Raw genomic sequence first — 20,920 nt, 5'->3', positions numbered from 1 at the left:
ACGCCTCCGCATTCCGGGGGCTTCCCCATTGGTACGCTGCAAACCACGTGACCGTGCCGTCACCAGAGAGGGGGTGGAGATACGCAACACCCAAAAGAAAAAAGAAAAAAAAAAAACATCGTGCCGCCCTGTTAAAAAGACAAATCAAAACAATACCAGAACGAGCACGCACGCACACACATTGGCGCCGGAGGCCACTTGTGCCGCACGGCCGCCCGCCCACGGCTAGGTAGCGCTCGCGTCAGCGACACTGAGGGTACAAAAAGCTTCGCGCGCGAGCTCCGGAGATTCCGACTCCGGAGTCCGGACCCGCCGCGCACCCCTTTCGAGTCGGACCCCTTGCACGCGCGGAGAAGTTGACCCGTCGCGCAACAAAACAAAATCCGACGAGCGATAAGAACGCGAGAGGAGCGAGCTGCGAAACGAGATCCAAAGTCTGCGCTGACACCTCAAGTTTCTTTCCTCGGACTGTTCGACGGAAAGTTTGGTTGTCCGCTCCGGCATCGCCTGCTGTAGTCGTCGTCTTTGGTTTTCGTAGGTTGTTGTTGGTGCGGAATTGGAGGGAAGAGCGCGGAGATTCTTTTTGTGTTTATCTTCGTCCCCCCCGAGTATCCAAAGAGGGAGCGAGCGGCAAGTCAGGAGGACCGACGACGAAAAACAAAGAATCTTCCCCACGTCTCGAAAAACGACCTGAGAGCGTCCCTTCAACCGCTACCGAAGAAAGACCTGCCAAAGTAGTGAGTACCTTTTTTTTTTTCTTGTGAGATGCAGGTTCGGAGTAACACTTTCAACGAAGAGGTATGAGAAACTACATTAGCTAAACATTTTTGCTTTAAATTCCTGTAATTTGGACCGTTTCTCGCCAGTCTTCATGTAACTCAATGAAAAAGAGAACCGCAAGTTGCATTGCAAAAAACGAAGTGCGAACAATTTTTTTTTTACCCAGGAAGTATTTACGATTTACTGAAAAATAAAATTTTAGTAACAAAAGTTTTACATGGAAAACATTACCCGCTACTTTAAACGAAAGACCGATAAAAAGAATGCAATATTTGTTCTGAATATATGTGAGTTGGAACTTGCTTATGAAACTACATTCTTTGCGGTGGCCGGTGTACGCTGTTAGTTACTATGTACTTAAATTAGCGTAACTTTTTTCGATCTGCTACATTTCCAACGAAATGGTTTAAGAGCAACAACCAAGTGTTTTTTGCTTCAAGTTTTATGAGGAATGGGGCTTCCAAATAAACCAATCAACCCACGCCATTGATTGCCTCGCTTTATGAGAAAAAAACAGAAAAGGACTAAAAAAAAACGAAAAGTTTATTTCTGGGAACACAATTGAATATTAATTGTTTTTTACTTAGAAACTATTCAGCATTCATTGAAAAATAAATCTGTATGAAGAATAAATCATTTCCCGCGAAACCATTGCTTCTTCCTATTTTGCACGCAAGAAACTTCAAAAGAATGCAATGTTCGTTCTGAAGTTCTGTGGTGTAAAACTTTTTCTTTAAAATGAATTCTTCGACTGTGGGTGATGTACACTGTATACTAGAATGAACTTAACTTTCTGCGGCAGTGCCACTCAACTTCAACAGTACTTATTTTTTATGCCCTTCATTATATTCTTCATTTTATCGTACTAGCGAAATCTGATGGCCAACTCCCCAGCAACACGGAAATACATTACATAGTCACTAAAAAGTAAAAAAAAAACGAAGGGTACTCCGAGACCCGTGCATCTTAATATCGCTCTTATGTGAGTGCGGTCTTAAACAAATACGAACGCAGAAGTACGAAGTAAGAAGCATTAATATGGTAGGCCTCACCCGGCGCTCCTTAAAGGGACAAAGAAATCAACTTTCGGCTGGGACATAGAATCCTACACTGGGATTTTACTAATCACACGTCGTTTAGTTGGCTAAAAGAAAAGGGGGAGAAAGTCACAAGATTGGTTTTTGGGTAAAATAAAATTAGAAATATGGCGGAGTATTTTGCACCTTCCTTCTTTCGAAACTTTTCCGGAGTTTCAGTCCTTGGTACCCCAAGCACGTCATCCGAAAGAAGCTCACGCATCGACACAAGCACTGCGTCACCCGGATGTATGCGCTCGTCAACAATCGGTCCGCTGACAAATATTGCAATTCGCCTTCGAGGCCAATGAGTTCTTATAATCGCTTGCAAATGACAAGTTCCACGGTGTTCTTAAGAAGGACGATGGAAGCCTGGAGTCATCTTCCCGGTCGGCCAAGCACTTCACGACTGCGTGATTTCTCATTTCGATTTTGAGCTAATTATAAAGCGTTGTCTTTTCTTTTTTGAGGACAACGATTAGCTTCAACGTAGCTTTTATAGTATCGTGTTCAGAGGCAGAAACAATTACATAAAAGTGGTTTTTAGTGCGGGCACCTATAGGCACACAATTTCTTTTACGCGGAACATGGTGCAGCAGCTCACTTTGCTCTCTATGAAGGGGAAAGCACCAGTATCTAGCGAAAAGATGTTTACAATAGTTTATTTTTGAAAGAAAAATATCGTCATCAAGCCTTATTTTAAAGAGGCCACTAAGTAGTTAGTTAGATTCTCATAAAACCTAAGATATTGGAATTCCAAAAGAGACATGGAAACTCTACATATCCTCAATATAATGCATTAAAAATGTAATCATGATTGGAAGATTCTAAGGACCAAGAATTGATTGCACAACCTATTAAGACAAGTCACAGTTGGAAAACGAGAATAATGCTCTTGAAAGTACACAATATGTATATTCTTTATATATTCGCTGAAATTACGTTAAATGTCGCAACAAAAAGCATAGAGGCTCCAGGAAACGTCCAGAGTAGATACTAAAGGCTCACACTGTATTTTGGAAGTTTTCTGGCCCCTCTTACACGATATGTGCAGTCAGACATTAGCTACGCCAGCTATATCAGCTGTTTTCACACATCAGCATTTTAGTCTTCACGAGGTTCTGGTTGGGAGTTTTTGCTGTTGCGGCCTCAAATTTCTCTCCAGTGAAAAGGCATTGATGTTAGTAGGCTGATTATCGCGCAGATAATTACGGTTTTCAAGTTGGCGGTAAAACTTGTGCGAGCTCCCGCTGTCATAACTTCGTTTTTCGCTCATGCGTCTTCATCTGATGCAGCACATTTCGATGAAGACGTGGAAAGAAACCCACTTTGGGGCACTTTTTCTTCCCAATGTAGTTTGAAAGACTACTATAATCTCTTCTCTTTCCCAGCCGTCTCCCGGATGCGTAGGGAGTCTGCACTAAAGGGAAGCGAGGCAAATGACACCGCTCTCAAGTATCTTCAGCGCGCCAATGTCGCACATCACTGAAATCGCAGAACCATAGCCATGTATTCTGTATTCGTCTTGGAAGGACGCGATCTTTCTTTCCGTAACGCTGAGAAACATGAACGGTGCATCGACTGCGTCGGAACAGTTGCCTTTACCATGGTTAGGCTTATACAACGACGAGTACAATGACGTTGCACCTTTGACACTGTTTGATTGGTCCCATCGGGTCGTCGCGTCGGTTAAAGTAATGCTAATCTATGAGCCATGTACGAGGAAACCTCCAGCAATACAGACACTCCCGTGCCTTGGTCGATACGTTGTCGTAGAACACTGACAGTGCCAATCACCGCCATCATGTATGGAAGACTTTCGAGATAAAAGAAGTAAAAAAATGTTTTGTCCTAAAGTTAGTTTATGAAGTTGCTTAGAGCAGGACGTGTACACATGAAAAGGTTACCTGTCTCTCAGAAAGTTTTTTTTTCGTGGATCTGCTATTTGCACTCTCCTGTAATAGCAGCCCTTGGCTTTTTATGTGCGTCGTGGAAATCATCTATAGACCAGCGCTGATCACCCAAGCGGAAAATGCTAAGCCACTCGGCTGTCGCATGCGCGGCGCCTCCTATTTCGTGGATGAAAGCTACTGCTATGCTCAAAACGCGCCTCTTAGCCCAGTAGGCAAAAATGGCAGTGCGCAGAAGGCGATAGCTGGAAAGATCGAAAGAGAGTAATACCCCATTGCCACCATCATAAAGGTCCCCCTAGCTAAGGTACCTTTATGTTCGGTGGCGAATCAGTTCGCGATTCCCCACGCGTGGCATGTGCTTGTAACCCGAGAACGCTGGCTGCTTCGCCGATTGGAACGGGACTTATTTGAAACGTACCTTTATACTGGCCGTGTGAATGTAGTATAAGTTTTATTAGTTCCATCCTAACAACCCAAGAGCTCGCGGTGGCTTGACACAACATACGCATCGTTGACAATATATGAAACCAGGAAGAGCATTGTTTGTAATCTAAATATAGCCTGCGCCGATTAGGGAAAAGCCGGCGAAAGTATAGTGGTCCACCATTTGCCGCAAAGCGTACTAATGTCTCGAGGATACCATGTTATTTTTTGTTGCTTTCCTGGTTCCTAGTCAATTCAAAATCTCCCAGTTATCTGCCTCGTATGCACAGAAGTACCCAAGTAACTTAAGTGGGCAACGCGATTCGCCATATCAGTATCCACTCTGATTCCCATGAGTTTATTTCGCGCATTTCATGGACATCTTTTTTTATGTCGGGATGGAGGCTTACAAGAAGATTAAGGGAAGAACTTTGACACCAATATTCTACACGTAATATATTATTGTGCGTCCACTTTCCAGATGAACGCGAAAGTGGTTTATCACTGCAAACAACGACGGTGTCCCCGAGAGCGTGGGAGCTTAAAATAATAATATTATTAATTTCTTTATAAAACAAAAGAACAATGTTCATGTCGACAAAGTTAAGAAGGCTGTCAGGAACAGCATGATTATAGTTAAGCCTACCAGTTCCTTTAATAAAGCAAATGAAAATATAGTAATCTCATTCAACTTTTAGTACCTTAGATGCCCACGACAAATTTGTTGAGGGGGACGTGCAGGCGTTGCTTTTTTCTTTTTGGCACATCTCAAATCAATAGAAAATAGCACAAACGAAGAATAACATAATGTGGAATTATGAGTCATGAAAGGGTGTGCGTACAAATATTGAAATATCGTAGATGGTTACTGTTCAATGTGGAAGAATGTTCCAATAATTAAGCGAAAGCCGAAAAATATTTTGGCAAGGAATGAATGGCGAAAATCGATGAACCTACACTCTCAAGAACATATTTTATATTGAGACTACACGAAAATAGCTACGTGAACAAAAATAACGCCGTGCACTTTGTCACAGTGCACATTGCATTTTTCTTTCTGGCCTAATGGCATTCTCAGCTTCGTCGTTCAAGGAATCTTTGAGTTCTTCGCAGTCGTTGTCTACCCAAGTGCTCAAACTGGTCAAACACTGAGGCACTTTTAGAGTTTGCATTCTCAGAAGGACATGAGCATATACAGCACAGTATTTGACTCGAAATACCGAGCAGTGGTATTTCAGTGATGAGCTACGTCGTACTTTAAATATCGATCATCATTTTTTCTGGAATCAGCTGCGTTACACTGACAATACCGATCATTGGCTTTCAGTGATCAACTGTGTTTCTCTAAGAATACCGATCCTTGGACTTTTAGTAATCAGCTGCGTCGGACCAGAAGTACAGATCATTGGCCTCTTAATGACCAATACCAATCATTAACTTCTCACTGTTCAGGTGTGCTGCTCTCCAGATACGGATCAATCGCTTTTCAGTGCTCAGCTGTGCAACTCTCAAAATACCGAGCATCGGACTCTCAACAAATGAGTTGCTTTCGAAATAGCGATAATTTGCCTATAACTGATCAGCTGCGTCGCACCCAAAATAACGAGCATTGGCCTTTAAGTGATCAGCTCCGTCAATCAAAACGGGTATGAGTGGCGTGATCCGCGACCTAAGTCCCTAGATAACGCTCTGAAAGGTAGCGAGACGTCCTCCTACCCGCCAAGGGGCGGATGCAGGAATTTCCTGGGGGGCCGGGGGGGGGGGGGGGTCGTATGTGTACCATATGTTTAGGAACCCCTTCCCCCTCTCCCTCGTTTCATGCCCTTAATTGTACGCATGCAGAAGTGAAGAGGGGGGTCAGGACATCCGGACCCCCCCCCCCCCCCCCTAAATCCGCCCCTGCACCCGCCCCCCTCTTGTCGCTCCTGTCGTCTGCCAGCGAGCGGTCAGCCATATTTTACCTAACTCGCCCACCATGGATGTGATCGAGATCTTCCGAGTTACTTCGGCGGGTCATGTCACGTGGTAATCCAGATAGGAAAACGCAGGACGCGGTTAGGTTTTCGAAAGAAGGTACCAAACCGTTACTTGAGATTGAGGTCGACTGAATACCGCCATGTTCTTACTAATCAGAAACTGAAAGAGGGTAAGAACGAGTGGCAGAGCCCATCGGCACATCAATCACTGTCGCTACTTTGCAATGGATTAATCGAGGGACTTTATCTAGAGCGTACGGTCTCATTAACAAAAGTTGTAGACTTATTGCCCCTAAGATTGGGTGGAAGAACAATTATTTGCGTGCACTACACTTCAGAAAGCACTAACCTTGTAGAAGTTTATTTCTGAATTGTACAATCTAAAGTAAGGCCTGTGAGTTAACTTTCCAGCAGAAAACTGAAAGAAATCAATTGCGGCAAACCACCGAAGGATCCCAATGAATGAAGCAGATCAGAATACGACTAGGCCTGAAAAATGCGCTGGCCGAAGTGCACTGTTGTATGAAACGACGTACCATGGAATGACGTTTCTGGGACGCGTTTCTTTTAGGTGGAACGGCGGAATGCCGCCATTCCATCTTACTGCGATGCAACCAAAAAATAAACTTCTTATGCTTTTGAAGGAATGGCAGGAGGAATGGTGTTCCTTTTTTTTTTCTATTTATCCGCAATTTTATACGAATTTAATAGGCATTCAGGCGCTACTTCATTCTCCGACTAAAGGGAACCGAGAAGTGTCCAAGAGGCAGTCTAACACAAAGAACTGAAACAAACGAGACCTAGACGACTCGATATGTTGTCTGATTAGGATATCTTATTTTTCTCATTTTATTTCATCTACTGATTATCCGACACAATATTTCAGTAAAGTACTCAAACGTAACCTTATTGTTACGGCATTTTCTAATCTTAGATATGGAACAGGAACGCGTTCCTTTCGAACCCCTGGAACTTGTAACGGGAATTTGTTACGATATCAAGAAGGAAAGAGGAACGATTTCATTCTTGTTTTAGGAGCGTGTACAACACTGGCGCAGTCACATTGAGCAGCGTGTTTCACGGGCCCATACCTCTCGCGGAAATCAGAGTTTTAGATTAAATGTTATTCTGAAGAGCTTCGTCACGCGTTGTAATCCTTCTAAATTTCGCCGTGATTGACTTTCTTCACGTTTTACTGAGAAGTGAACTCATATGATATTTGGTTTTTTAGAGTGCAGCAACAGCATCTGCAAACATCTGACACATGGTTTCCGTTATTATTAAACAACTATAACTTCATCTTACTGAACATAATGCCTTGAACAATTGAGATGCGCCAACTAAATTTACTGAAATGTGCATGGAGCCATTAGTATTTGATGTTTTAGTGCGGAGCTTTAAGGCGCCCGTTTCCGCGTATAGCGCCGTCGCCGTCGGCGGAACCGCGCGAGTTGCGTTATGGGACGGCACAGACCAATACATCAATTCAATTCCTCGCTAAATGCAGCGAAGAAACTGAATTGGTGAGTAGGTTTACAATATCCTATAATGCAACACAGCGGAATCAGTTTCCCCAGTAAATTTAGAGGCAAAACTGACGTCACATGACTTGACCACCAATTCAGTTTCCCCTGTAAATTTGGCGGGGAATGGAATATGTGTTGAGGTCATGTGTTGTCACCTTTGCCGCTAAATTTGGCGGTAAACAAACTTTTTGTATAAATCACGTGACACAAAGTCAGGTGACATAACTTTCTCTGCTAAATTTAGCTGGGAAAGAGAATTGGTGCTAAGGTCACGTGACGTCAATTTTTCCGCTAAATTTAGCGGACACAACAAATTTGTTCACAGGACACGCGACACCAAGTCATATGGCACCATTTTCCCGGCCAAATTTAGAGGGGAAACTGTGACGTCATGTAACGTCACAGATCACGGTTCCACGAGATGGGGCTTCATAAAATCCGGAGCAACTAGCCAAAAATATTTCACGTAGAAGCAAACACCTCGCGCGTTTCATTATAGGTTTCCCACCGTACCCTACTTGGCCTTATGAAAAAGAAGAAAAAAAAAATATATATATATATATATATATATATATATGTCTCTCTAAAAGTGCCTACCACGGTGTATCGCCAAATCAACATACCCCAAGAGGAGCGCTCTGATTTCGCTTTAGAGAAGCGTAAACGTCTGCCATTTGTTTCGTAGGATAACTAAGAATCCGACTAGTAATTTGTCTTTTGTTGGAGAAAATTGAATACCAAATTTGCTCGAGTAATACCCGCACGCCTTATGAAGTAGGCCCTTGCCTATACTTGGCTGCAGAACACACATACAGTCAATCATCGCTTTCTGCATAAACAATCTCGGTGAATAACGAGGTCGAGAACACGGTTCTCCGTAAAAATGAGATTTGAGCAGACAGCATTTTCGCGTGGATACGTTCACTTTGTCCCGTAAATTGTTGCCATTTTTCTCTTGGTCTTTGTGACTGGTTATCCCCGTGCTCCGCGGAAAAGCACACCCACAGGCTTTGTTCGTAGACAGAGTGGCTATTACAAGAGCTAATACGGTACGTAATATTATTTTTTCCTTTTACAAGTTTCTATTATATTACAACTGATTTGCCAGATAGCACACGGGATGCAGATCTTGCAAATAAGAATGCGAGCGAGTTGGAACAAGGCACATATACTGACTTTAAAAAAAAAAACAGAAAAAGAGATGGTGAGATTTTTATTTCTAGTAATTGTCAGCTTTTAAATCTCATTTGCTGGGGAGCGTTAGTGAGATGGGGAAACTTACCTCGCGCTCCTTCAGTTATCAGGTAGTATTACACCTTTACAATAAACACAATATAATGAGTATCTCTCGCAAAATTCTTATTTAGCGATTTCAATTCAAAGCTCCAACAGGCCTATATGCTGGGCAAATTCTTCACTAGGGCGAAAGTGAAAACCGTTTTGCGTCATATTTTTCAGTTCACGTGTTGCTTACTTTTTGATTGGGTGATCGTCAGATGTCGCGTAATCGTGAATCTTCGCCAAACTCAGATACAGTCCGCACAATAAAGAAACCTTTTACGTGGCTTTTTGAACTACATTAAACGCGCAAGAAGTGCATAAAAATGTTCATAACAATGTCAGAGAGTGTATATAAACACATGTAGGATTTCATTTTGGCACCGTTTGTAATGCCATGACTTTCAAAGAGAAAATCAAGAACTGACCAATATTTTCGTCCGCTTGACTGAGAAATGTTCGAAGTTATCTAGTACGTAGGATGGTCAAAAAATGAAAAAGAAATGGACCACGCAGTGCATGGCCTTGGTTGAGGACTGTATACATCACTGCGACGTATACAGCCAGCATATGGAGCTACTCGAGCCTAGAGTGACATAATGGCTGCTCCGTTTGGTTGTTCGGGTATTCGCTAGAGTGTCTGCGCGGGATACTCTAGCGAAAGAAGTGAGTGCATTATATTTCTACGCGTGGACCAGTGGAACGCGTGGCGCCAGGCGTTCTACCGGTCTGTTCCGTTTAGTTGAACACTGTACGAATTATTCGTGATATTTGATAATATTATCACGCTCAGAAAGGTGATGCACTCACTTCTTTTTTTTCCATCAAAATGTATTACCACAAGACAATTTCAGACTGGTTACCGTCTTCTTCAATGTACCACAACACAGTATCGCTAATACAACTTCTAGCATACATTATTTTAACTGTATGAATTGTCCATCGCATTATTGGCGACACGGGATTCTTCAATACCGTCTCGTTTGCTCCTAAATACTTTCATATCAGAGCTTAAAGAAACAAAAAAACACTGTGCTACATAGAATCCGCAAGACAAAAAAAAAAAAAAAATTCTCAAATGCAAAATTTAAAAGTTGCCGTCTTTTTCTACGTGTGCTAACAAGGAGATCCTGTCGTTTGTGCTAAGCGACGGAAGGCCCGAACGAAATTGCTTCAATTCGTTTCCTACACGTCTGTGTTGGCCACCATGTTCTTTGTTAATTTGTTGTCAAGTTTTTTAAGGTTTGAAATTTCACTCGTTCTGCACTAGAAAATATATTCGCGTCTACTTTCCTCCAAAATATACAGTGTGAAATTTACGGCGGTAACTAGAGAATACCCAGCGAATGGCCAGGCACTAAGTCAACGAGACAAATACCGAGCTCGTTGTTATCGTTCCGCACGTGGAAGCAGCATGTAAGGACGCAAATGAATGAATCACGAAGCGAAAGGCGTAAACATATTACGTTTTCAAATACTCATTTTACCGCCTTACCACTTATCAACCAAAACTCCCGATCTCCATGTCGTAATTCACTCCAGCTCTTCGTTTTCCACAACAATTATGAAACAGCGGTTGCATTTAGCAGATTAGTAATAAACGTGTCGTGTTTGTTTGTGGAATTGTATAACGATTATTTTTTTTTTTTGTTGCATTATTCGAAAAACGTGATCCTAATTTCTTGCTTAAACTTTTTGTTTTTTATTTGTATATTGGCTTTTGATTATGTAACCCCCCCCCCCCCTTTCCGTAATGTCTTCAGACGATGAAGGGTACATAATATAAATAAATAACTAAAACAAATATATAAATAAAACGCAATGTCTTGTGTTTATTATGCTAACATATGCTATCAAAATAATATGCCATCTGCGCAGATAAAAAAGAAAAAAAAAAGCATGTTTGCGAAACGTCATGATCCTTGTCACTGCGGATTTAGTTTTCAAGCCATGGATTTAATGTAAATGGCTCGTGAATGTCCATACGCACCAACATGTTTGGAATGCATCGCATCTGTCGCATGAAAAATGCGCAGAAGGTGCTTTCCTATGTTTTCCCTTCTTGTTACGTGACCTCTTGACGCTGCGTTCTTGTCGGCTCTTGCCACAATATAATTTGAAGCGGAGCGATATGAAGATGCTTGGGCTGTCACTGACTTCACCTTGTCGCGCCTAGAAACAACCACCTACTTGAAATTGCGTTAATTATCGAACTTTATCCGGTTGATGTTTCGCAAAGTCAATCCACCAATCCCAGTGGCGTTATTTAAATTGTCAAAATAAATGATATTTGTTTGCTCCCATTTTACAAACTGGCTAGGGAGGCAGAAGTGTAGCTTGACAAACACCCTTGCCCCATATTGGCAGATCGGCCGACAAAAAAAAATACCAGCTGATATGATAGAAAAAAACAAAGCCACTATCAGCGATATGTTTCCACGTTTAAACACACACATCTACCTTGTATGAGTTCCTAGAAAGTTATGTTTACACGTAACTGCGTACTCTAATTATTGCGGAGCGTCTACTTTCCAGCAAAGCGCTTGGGCGAGCCACTCGATGCAATCTACAGAGAAAATTCGCCAGCAGGTACTGAGAATGGCGCGTTGCAGTGTCCTAAACGTTAAAAATCAAGCGTTCTTTTTCTTTTCTTTTTTTACGTCTAAAGATAGTATTAGTCTCCGTAGAATACACCTATTAGTTCTGCCAATTAAGTGCCTCGCGGTAATGTAAAAGCTCCAGATTTCTTAGAGTGGGTGAACTAATTAATTCGTTATGGAGCTATCCTCTTTAACGCTAGATGACGTAAGAAGTTAATGTTTAGTGAGGCAAAACGACGTTTCGAAACCGCCAGTCTCAAAAGCAATTGCAGTTCGGCTATTCCTTTGTTGCAGAGGTGCGGAGCGAAACTGGGCGCGAAGGCGAGGCGCATAAAAATGTGAAACATTTCCCGTGGAGGATGCATATGCGGAGCTCAGTTTCGTCTGCTTCTTCCACAGAGGTTGCGATGATGTCGGAACACCGAGCTTTTATTGGATGATTTGGAAAAAAAGAAGTGGATAGACGGCGAAGCATACAGCAATGAGGTCTACTCACTTTCCTACCAATCAGAGCCAATCAGAACGCGGCGTCGTTCTGACGTCATCGCAATCCTTGCGCAAGAAGCAGATGACTTGCTCTCCGCATAGTTGCGGGAAGCTTAAAATAACGCAAGGCGGGGCTTGTAATAGGGAGTTTTCGTAGACCGCGTTTCCCACTCCGCTAAGCCCTCCGCAACGAAGAAGCCGCTAATGCGCCTGCGCGCCCATGGGCTTGACTGTAGAGTCCCGGGTAGCGTAGCGTGTTACGGAGAGCTTTGCGGGACAGCGAAAGCGATCTACGAAAACTCCCTAATGTTTCCTCTTCTTGCTTCGGGATCCCCTCTCTTGCGCTGTTACCGGCTGGTACCATAATCTCACTGGCTCATGAGCGATATTAGCTGGTACTTCGAACTTGCCACACTTGCGTATCCTAAGCTGCCGGCGAGTATGATTCTTCGTAACGTAATTCACGCTATCCTCGGCGACAACTTTTCTTTGTATTTTTGAGGAAACAAGGAGAATGCGCGCGCAGCTTTAGTGAACCCTCAAAATTAGAAAGGGCACGTTTGACTGCATTTCCCAGGGAAAGTTCCTTCCCAGTATCGGAAAAACACTTGGCGGACCTCCTTCGAGCTCCCGACTACGTGCGGCTCGCGAGAGTTTTATCTAGTGTACTGCCATTATCTATATTGCATGTCGCAAATTTGTGTTATCACTTACTCCCATTGACACGGGAGGATCTATTGTTCTCTGTGGAGAAGCTTAGATAGTGGGGTAACTGAGTAACGAGAAGGGAAGGATGAAAAGTCGATCCGCGCTCTTTATGCAAAGAATGTCCCCGGAAACGTGTATGTAAAATAATTACACTGTTATTTTGCCAAAAAATTAAGCTATGCCCACCCGAACGCTCAGCATCAGCCCAAATTTGGCGCTAGCGGTACAAAACAGATGCTTATGTATTAATTAGAGCTTGCCCGTTATGTTTATCAATATTTATAAGCGATTTTCGGACACCTTTAATGAGAAATTGGTGCCAACGAAGCCCGCAAACCCAGGAAGATCGATGGTTCGAGCTTTTGGGAACTGGCCCTTTTCTCTCATTAAATTTTCTAAAAAATTACCTTTAACTTTCGATTGAACTAGCAGTCAGTCCCGAACCTTTGCAATTTGGTCAAGACCACTTGGGTGACACTCCACATTTCGCGGAACGCTGAGCGTTCGTCAATACGGATTTTATTTGTGCGCAATAAGTAAACACTTCAATCTTTCTTTCGGATACACGCTGTTCTTGTACAGCATCTCAATGTTTCACGCAACGGGCAAAATGACGAAAGAAATTACACCGACATTCGACAAGAAATATAGCAATTTAATCGGGAATTTGGTCTCCCGTACAGGAAATATCGTCAGTGATGACACGTTGGCGGGAATGAAAAGACACCGCCACTAAAATTCCTACATAAGAAAATCCGCGCGTACTTCGGGAAGGGGACCGCGTTTGGAGTTATAAGTCGATAAATCACCCAGCTTATGTTTTTTCCGACAAAATTGAACTCCTCGCTGGACTCTGACCGAATATGCAGCCTACAATATTTTGCTATGACGAGTTCGGTTCCAGGAAATGTAAAATCGACTCAAAGTATCGCTGGAATCATCCGTTCTGGTGAACTTCTGTTTAATCATTTCGCATGCACGCAGGCAGTGTTCAGTATGTTTGCAATGTAGTTCTCTGCCACACCCTTCATAAAGTCCCTCGAAGAATAAGAACGGCAGGGTGGAGTTTGAGTTGCTCATCACACGCTCGTTGCCTTAGCATGGCGATAGGTAACGAGACTGTGCAGGCCGGGGGGGGGGGGGGGGGTCGAGAGAGACGCTTTTATTTATTTATTTATTTAAAATACCCTCAAGGCCAATGGCATTACAGAGGGGAGGGGGGGTTAGTGGCAGTAGTACACTTCGCAGCTCAATCTGAGCAGTATAGATTATTCATGGCAGTCCTAAATAAATGGTCAGGAACAATTGTTGCGATAGATGCGGGAAGGTGGTTCCAATCCACTGAAGTTTTTGGAATGAATGACTCTTGGAATGCATTAGTGTTGCATTTTAGAATGTCTACTTTATACATATGATCAATGCGAGGTGAAATATAAGAAGGTAGATTCAGCAGTCGGTTGTGAAGTAATGAGTTAGTATGGTATATCTTATGAAAAAGACATAAGCGAGCTATTTTACGACATAAATTGAGGTTAGGCAACAATAGGCTAGTTTTCATTGAGCTCACGCTTGCGGTGCGATGAAAGTTATTAAGAATAAAACGAGCAGAGCGGTTCTGAACTAATTCCAGGGCGTTAGTTAGTTTGGAATGACCGGGGTCCCAGATAGAAGAAGCATATTGTAATTTAGAGCGTACAAGCGTTTTGTAGAGTTAGTTTCAAAGATGAAGGGGCAAGTGAAAAGTTTCGTTTTAGATAACCCAGCATTCGATTAGCGTTATTATAACATACTCAACATGCATTTGCCAGGAAATATCTGAGGTTATATACACGCCTAGGTATTTATAAGAAGAGACAGAATGTAAGGGGACATCTTCGAGAAAATAAGAAGAAGAAAAAATTACATTTACGCGATACTGTCATGGCCTTGCATTTAGTCGTGTTAAGTTCCATCCCCCATAATTCACACCACTTTGAAACATGGTTGATGTCAGTTTGTAAATTCAGAACATCCGAGGCGTTAGTAACTTCTCTGTAAATAACACAATCATCAGCGAATAAACTAATTGAAGAAGAAATCGAATTCGGCAAATCGTTAATATAGATAAGGAACAATAGCGGACCTAATACAGAACCTCGCGGTACTCCAGAATGGACGGAGGCGAGCGGGGACGTTTCATCGTTAGCGGTTACAAACTGGGAACGATTAGTGAGAAAACAAGTTATCCAGGACAGAACATTTGCGTCAATGTTAAGACTGTTAAGTTTTAATAGCAGCAGCTTGTGTGAAACTTTATCGAATGCTTTGGAAAAGTCCAAAAAAATGCAGTCTACCTGGGACCCTCGGTCAAGCGCTAGGTGCAAATCATGGGTGAATGACAAAAGTTGCGTTTCGCAAGAGAAGGATTTACGAAAACCATGCTGAGCGGTGCTAAAGAAAAGGTTAGATTCTAAAAATTGAACTAGTTGTGAGTAGATGATATGTTCTAGTATCTTGCATGGAATGCTAGTAAGCGAAATTGGTCGATAGTTATTCGGGCAATGTTTATCACCTCCTTTGTGGATTGGCACCACCCTCCCTATCTTCCAATCAGCAGGCAACTCTCCAAGTGAAAGCGACTGGGAAAAAATTTGAGATAATATCAAAGAGCAATACATTTTTGTGTTCTTGAGGAACTTTGAGTTAATGCTGTCGGTGCCAGCAGAGGAAGAAAGTTTTAAGTTATCGATTATTTTAACAATACCAAATGGGTCGACAAGAACGGGTCCCATAGGCAAAAAATCACTCGCGTCAAATCTACAAATAGGCGTGTTAATAACAGGCTGAAAGGACTTAATAAAAACATCATTCAAAACGCGAGCACATTCATCGCTATTAATTACGTCTCCATTCGCGTCCTTGAGTGAAATTACGAATTTTTCTTTTTTACTAACAACATTCCAAAACTGCTTTGGGTTAGTGGCTAACATAGACGGTAGCTTAACGTTAAAATACTCGTTTTTTGCATCTTCAATAGCACTTTTGTAAACTGCATTGGCGTTGTGGTAAGATTCCCAACGGTTACAGGTACTGGAAGATTTCGCGGCACGAAACAATCTCTTTTTCTTGTTCGATAGCCTCCTCAGTGATGGGTTATACCATGGTGATTGATGGTGAGACGTTACAGATCGCAGTGGAATGTACTTGTCGGTGAGAACAGCGACTTGACCCTTAAACATATTCCAGTTCTGCTCAACAGAACGCTCGGAGCAGTTAACAAAATAGTGATCAACAAACTGACTCAGGGCATCGTTTATAGCATCGAAATTAGCTTTTCGGTAGTCACGAATAAGTTTTATCTGCTTTCTACTATTACACTTTGGTATGCTTAGAGAGATGAGTAACGAGCAGTGATCACTTAGTCCTGGTAGGTGAGATATAAGGGATACAAGGTCAGGTGTGGAGGTCAGAACAAGGTCAAGAATATTTGCTGACGTGGCTGCAATTCTTGTGGGTTCTGTAACTAGCTGCGACAAGTTAAAATCGGAACACATGTTCAAGAAATCGAAACACTCCGACGAAAATGGGTTAGGAAACGGGCTCTCATGTGACCAAAAGATGTTTGGGTAATTAAAATCACCTAGAAGAAATATTGGACTGTTTGGAAACCTTGTTACAACTATATTGATAGCATCATGAAGTTCGTTTACAAAACTAGAGGTACACTTCGGCGGACGATAGCAAACACAAAGGATAACTTTTTTATAATTCACTTCAAAACAAACGCAGAGAAACTCAATATTTAACGCCAAGTTTACACAATAGGAAACAATACAGTCGGCTACTGCAATTAGTACACCACCTCCAGATCCAAACTGCCTATCGGAACGATACACGTTAAACCGCTTTTGACAATCAAATATTTCACTATTCCGTACTGTAGCGGAAAGCCACGTCTCGGTGAGTACGACAACGTCAGCCGATGACGAGTCAAGCACAGCGCATAACTCATCTCGCTTTTTTAGCACGCTCCTTATGTTAGTAAAAAAGATACATATTTTCGGAAGAATGACCATGATCGTTTCTCGGTTGCTATGACGAAGGGGGTTCATTCGCTGACTCAGCAAGGACGCCAGCGGCTGTATCGGCGAGACTCAACTCAGAGGGAGCCCCGAGCTCGCGCACACTATCAGTTTCGGAGCAGTAAACATAAATTTTTTTGTCAAAATGAAGCTTGTTGTACCGTAATCTAAAGTTAATATTAGGATTTAATGCCTTCGCAAATTCGATTAATTTCTTTCTAGCCTGACGTGTAGCTGGTGAAAAATCCTCATTAATAGAAATGCCACTGCCTTTTGCCTTCGTTCTTAACGACAAGATGCTCTCTCTAGATTTCGAATTCGCAAATTTTACAATAATCGGTCGGCACTTGTTCCCGAGAAACAGGCCTATCCTGTGCGCTCGAGCTATGGCGTCATCTGTGACCTCCATATTCATTACCCGCAGAAGCACCGCTCTAACCTTCTCCTCAGACTGACTCATCGTTTCTGACGGAACGTCCTCGATTCCGTGAAAAATTAAATTATCACGTCTTGACCGGGGTCTATCTCGTCCATGCGCTCGCGCAGGAGAGAATTCTCTTTCCTGGCGTCATCAGCAATGCACTGTGCAGCATGTAGTTGCTTCTGCCATTCGTTAAACTTTGCAGACTCTTTCTCTACTCTTGTGAGCCTACTGTCGACTGAGGTGAGTCTATTTTCCATCAGTTGTTGGTTTTTCTTAATTTCATTTACGGAACTCATTAGCATCTCCTGCCCAGATTCAAAGCGTACAGTCCGCTCGTTGACATCCTGCAGAAGCTTCAACATTTCATTAAACTGTTTGATCTCTGCATCTGACATAGGTCCCGGATTAAGTTCTATATCGCCGCTCAGAATTAGTACTAACGTACACAGTGCATCTAAACAGTCAGAAACACAGCAACACACTGCACCTGGGCGAGGCAGCACTACCAGGCAGCGGTAATCGCTTTTAATTTCAGAGTAAGAATGCCGTTTACCAACCTGTAGTAGGAAGAGCACAGGATTAGATGGCTGCCACATCGTTGCGTAGCTGCCTCGCCCACTGACGAAACACGCGCCAAACAGGGGGGCGTCTTGCGAAGATTTGAGTGTTGCCGATGACGATTCGGTGCCGCCGAAAACAGGAGAGCACTCAGGCGAAAAGTTTCCATAATCGAGAGGCCAACAATCGTGGCAACCGTGACTGGCATTCCTGATGACCGGGAAAGGCGCTTTCAGGAGGGTCTGGTATCTTGGTAGCACTGTAGAGTCGTCGTAGTCCACAGGTAGGGCATGCCAAGCGACAATCTGTAGTAGGAAGAGCACAGGATTAGATGGCTGCCACATCGTTGCGTAGCTGCCTCGCCCACTGACGAAACACGCGCCAAACAGGGGGGGCGTCTTGCGAAGATTTTCAGTAGGTTGTCGTTCTTATTTGTTGTCGTTCTTACCTTTTCAGTAACTATATACTAGGACACATTGAAGAACATCGGCTGGAACTCGATTTTCATACATACCAGTCGTTATTCAAAGTGGAGTCCAGCCGGCGTTTGAGCGGTTGACTCTTCGAAAGAGAAACATTCCTCGGCTGTTTTCTCAAAACAACCTAAAAAATAAAAAAAAACGACATGAAGAAAGCAACTTGTTCATGTGACGCAAATGCTTTCCCGATTTCTCATCGTGAATTCTTTACAAGGGAGGAGTCAGTCACCAAACGCCTGAGACTTTTATCACAGCTAGAACGACACACATGAAAGATCGTGTACCTGCAAACCAATAAAAAAAATAGAAAAAAACGTCGCCAGCTTTTTTGAACATTGACGCCTCTGTCCATGCACTAAAATAAACACTTCAACAAAGGAACAAAAAAAAAAGCAGGAAAAAACAAACATCGCAATGCTCCTTGGGAATATTTTGGATGGCTGTCATAATATATCAACAATAAATAGTTAAACATGCGGAAGCGGACAGTTTTTATTCCATACCTCAACTATATATACATATATACACTTTTTTTTTTTTTTTTTTTGCAGTGAATCCTGTAGGTTTATTTACAAAACTATCAATTTCTGCTTTTCTTGACAAAAGATCGTAACGTTCCCGAGGACTGTAATTGCCTGGGTATCATAGAACGCAAATAATGTAATTTTTTTTTTATTTCCTTCGGAGCCTTTCATTTAACTGATTGTCCAAGAAAGTTTCACTCGCTTGATGGGAGTCTTTATATTGACGAGCAGCGAAACGATTATGTGAAACTACCCCGTTTGGCGCGTAACCCGAAGGCGGTTTACTGTTTAACAGCCAAACATGGCAACGCACAGAAGGCGAATATTAAATTGATCCACTCTAGAAACTAAAGTGCGTCTCCTTTCTCGCAAAGCATTCAGCAGATACAATCACAAAAACAACGAGCAGGCTGAAGTTATGTTTAAGCCTAGAGGAAACTGTTTGCCCTGGGGCACGGAGCATAACGTAAGCACGTTAAACGTGACGCTCAGTGTAATGGAGCAAACTGTTGTTTTAGGCCGAAACATAGTTGAGACCTGGTCATTCTTCGAGCTCCCCTCCTTAGAGGACAGCCGTCGGTTCTCCTAGCTGCTTTGCGGTAAAGCATGTATGCCATATTTCTTAGAGTGTAGACGCACTTCAAATCCGGCAGTAACGATAACTTAGCGAGAATAAATCGGCACATCCGCTAAGACATTTGGTTGCTCCACCAATTTTGCTGATAGAGACATCGCAAAATTTAAAGGGGTTTTGTTTTAGCCGTCCCATTGAATGTTTATTTTAGTGAGTATTAAATGAGTTTGTTTGAGAATGAAAGCGACGCTCTCTGACCCGTTGCAGCGAAGCCCGTCATACAATCCCGGCAATCGGACTCAACTGTTTTCATGCTAATGTCCGGGCAATCGACCGGGCGCTTTTTATAGTGTTCGTCTTAACAAAGATTCACGTAATCACATCGTTCCTCCGCGGCGCATGTCGATATAATAACTAAAAAATAAGAACGTTTTCATGCCCCGCGAGAGGATTGTTGATGCATCGCGTCCCTCAATAACTTAGTGTTTTCGCCGGCGTTATTAAATCATCTGAGTTGTGGAACTAGGGTGCAGAGTGAGATCCCTCGTTCGATTCTCGCCAGCGAGAGGGCGCACAGTATGCGCTCACCCCAAAGCTGACAGTGCGGCAGGAGCTACGTGCTCGTTGGGCCGGTGATGCCTTTGTCCTCGTAATCGGGCTTTCGCCCGTCTTCACGCGCAGAGAACGGGGTCGGGTGATGAAGGGTTGATGGGTAAACGGAAGGGTTGATGGGGAAACTGCCATCTTAGAGGTAAACGAAGTGTTGTAGAAATTGTTATAATCATCTACTCGCCTCCGTCGCATTTTTGTTTTGTTGAAAGACAGACGACATGAGGATTTGTTAACAGTGTTATTAACAAGCGTTATAGAGTGAGAGAAAATAAATAAAGATAGTGTAGGAATTGGAAGCCTTAGAAACTACGTTATAGATTTTTTACTAATAAAGCGCTTTCGTTGTGTACTTGCTGGTATCGAACATACCCCGACTACATGTTAGCTTCGGTAGCAAATTGTGCGCACGAACTACATTTTTGTAGATCCGTAAAGTATGTACCTATGAAGTAATTCCTCAATGTTGGACGTCAAAGTACTAATCATGTGGGCTACCTTCTGAGTTGGTACATTGCTTAAGATGTTAGGAGACCGCCGATATTTATTGAACAATACGTTGTCGTACCTTGCATTGAATAAAAATGTACATTTTAAGACGATTTTTTCTGCTGCATTTTGTTTCTGATTTGTTGTTGTTTATTTCCTTGTCGGTGTTCCAAGGGCTCGCCAAGCTGGACAATAATGGCTTCTTATTGTCTCAGGGTTTTAATTTATCAGGTGTAACTTTTTTTATTGTAGATACACAGAGACGTGTGAAGGAAGGTTCTAAAGTAATATCTCGAATGGATTTTCTCAAAACGTAGAGGGAATTTTATTATGACACAACGCGGTTATTCGGAAATACTTGGTTATTTTTATGTCATAAGTATTCATGATTATCTAGAATAACTATTGCCTTTATTCGCAAAACCCACTAAATGTA

The 20,920-nt window shown here is 42.6% G+C and overlaps 1 protein-coding gene across 1 annotated transcript in view; it reads left to right on the top strand.

Annotated features, from left to right (window-relative positions):
- The first annotated feature begins 243 nt into the window (after window positions 1-243).
- The window catches only part of LOC115308194, a 248,842-nt gene continuing 228,165 nt past the window's right edge, over window positions 244-20,920 (top strand). The window contains exon 1 of the mRNA XM_002400363.4: window positions 244-737. The gene's annotated coding sequence lies outside the window, so the exon portion shown is untranslated. The remainder of the gene's footprint in view (window positions 738-20,920) is intronic.

This window comes from Ixodes scapularis, unplaced genomic scaffold (assembly GCF_016920785.2).
Source record: "Ixodes scapularis isolate PalLabHiFi unplaced genomic scaffold, ASM1692078v2 PGA_scaffold7__128_contigs__length_106722199, whole genome shotgun sequence".
Lineage (NCBI taxonomy): Eukaryota > Metazoa > Arthropoda > Arachnida > Ixodida > Ixodidae > Ixodes > Ixodes scapularis.
The sequence above is the reverse complement of the archived record's forward strand: the minus strand, read 5'-3'. Positions and strand labels throughout refer to the sequence as shown.